A 1,904-nucleotide genomic window follows, 5' to 3' on the forward strand; every position below is an offset into this window, starting at 1 on the left:
CACTGCTAAACTCACTTGCATGTGAGACGAAGACATGGGAACTTAACAGTGAGTGCTACTGGGGCCCAATGTATGTGCAGCTATGGAGTGCCAGAGTTATTCTCTCTGCCTTTTTGTTCTCTTTCAATAGAGTACTGCTAACCCTTTGTAATTCACTGGTTATAACTAAGACTTTTTAAAAACTATTTTCCTCTGAATGCTCTAGAGCAGTCTCTGGGTTAATTGACAATGGCTTTGCTGGCCAAGGGATGGTAGGAGATATAGTACCCAAAGGAACTTTTTTAGTACCCAAAGGAACTTTTCCAGGCTCTGCAAAGATCATAAAACAGGATAAAGTACAGCATTGCATGTCAGTGAGTTTATTAACATCTGGGTGGTAAAGAAACTGAGAAGGTTGCAGGAGAATTTTTCCACTTCTGTGCAATATTCATTTTACAGACAAGATGAAGCTTCTGGATTAAAAATGGTAACAAGGTCTCTCTCTCTCTCTCTCTCTCTCTCTCTCTCTCTCTCTCTCTCTCTCTCTCTCTCTCTCTCTCTCTCTCTCTCACTCACACACACACACACACACACACACACACACACACACACACACACACACGCAAAGAAAAGAAACAAAAGAAAAAGAAACTTGACTGAAGCCTAATTTTTCAGCAACACAAATTGGTAGTCAGTCTGCGACATTTGCTGGTCTTCAGCAGCAGCCTAGAACTCCCGGACTGCTCAGCATGTACTTAATATTTGTTCCTGAAATAAAATGAAATTATAGTCAATCAAGGATGATGAAGAGTTAGAAAGCAGGAGATTAACAGCACAATCCATGCTTGCTCAGAAGACAACTGTACTATGTTAACCCTTTGCATGTTTATTCAAAAAGAAGCCTTACTGTCTTCAGCCCTTATGATGTTCTGCCTCAGGGAAGAAGGGTGAATGGGACAACATTCCCCCAGGTTTTTCCTCCCATTTTTAACACTCATTCTCTCTCTCTCTCTCTGCCCACCCCAGCATTGTTGAGCAAGCAGAGGGAAACATATAGACAGTGCTCCAGGGTCACTTTTTATGTGCCCCTGCATTGAGGTGCACAGCTATCCTTGTAACTCTTGTTGGGGCCTTGCTTGGAGCTCAAGAGGTTTTGTAGATCCAGCATGGTGTATCGGATAGCATATCTGTCTAGAACTTAAGAGACCAGGGTTCAAGCCCTTGCTCAGTCATAGAAATTTACCAGGGGGTGGCAATGGTAGACTACTCCTTCCATATCTTGAAAGCCCGATTAGGGTCACCACAGGTTGAAAACAACTTGATGGCACATAAAAACCAATTTCAAAATGACTCATGAGATTGTCTCTATGGGAAGGGAGGTTGTGATGTTGGGGGTGGGATGCTACAGGTTTGTACCAGGCCCTCCCATGTAATGCTTGGGTGCTAGGTGGCCAGACAAAGAATCTGAATCCTTTTCAGACCATCGGATTTTAATTTATTACCTGTAACACAGATGTTAAATAATCTTTTTAACCTAACAGAATAAAGTTTGAGAGAGGAGGGAGGAAATGTGCATTCTAAGTCTAGTTGTAATCTTCAACTTAAAAAAAAAACACAGTTTGACAACATTTACTATTACCGCTAGTTTTGTGATACCATCTTTTTCAGCCTCTGACAGTTTATCAGTGCACGCTTTTATCTTCAATGCTGCAGGTTTCGCAAGACTGGATTGATTTACAAAGGCACGCTCAACATCCAAAGTTGATCCATAAAACATTATGGACCTAATTTTTTCAAGAACATCACACAGAGCAGAAGCTAGGAAGAAGCAAAACAGAAGTCCACATAAAGGTTAAAAAACAAACAAACAAACAAACCATATTTGGGGGGGTTAGTGATAGTGGTTGTACATGGAAACTAACTGG

The 1,904-nt window shown here is 41.3% G+C and overlaps 1 long non-coding RNA gene across 1 annotated transcript in view; it reads right to left on the reverse strand.

Annotated features, from left to right (window-relative positions):
• Positions 1-343: 343 nt before the first annotated feature.
• LOC140703071 (uncharacterized) overlaps positions 344-1,904 on the reverse strand; it is a 4,149-nt gene continuing 2,588 nt past the window's right edge. Inside the window, exons 2-3 of the long non-coding RNA XR_012082380.2 lie at positions 1,619-1,797; positions 344-747 (exon numbers count right to left, since the gene is read on the reverse strand). This is a non-coding gene — a long non-coding RNA (uncharacterized LOC140703071). The remainder of the gene's footprint in view (positions 748-1,618; positions 1,798-1,904) is intronic.

Source organism: Pogona vitticeps, chromosome 1 (genome assembly GCF_051106095.1).
Source record: "Pogona vitticeps strain Pit_001003342236 chromosome 1, PviZW2.1, whole genome shotgun sequence".
Lineage (NCBI taxonomy): Eukaryota > Metazoa > Chordata > Lepidosauria > Squamata > Agamidae > Pogona > Pogona vitticeps.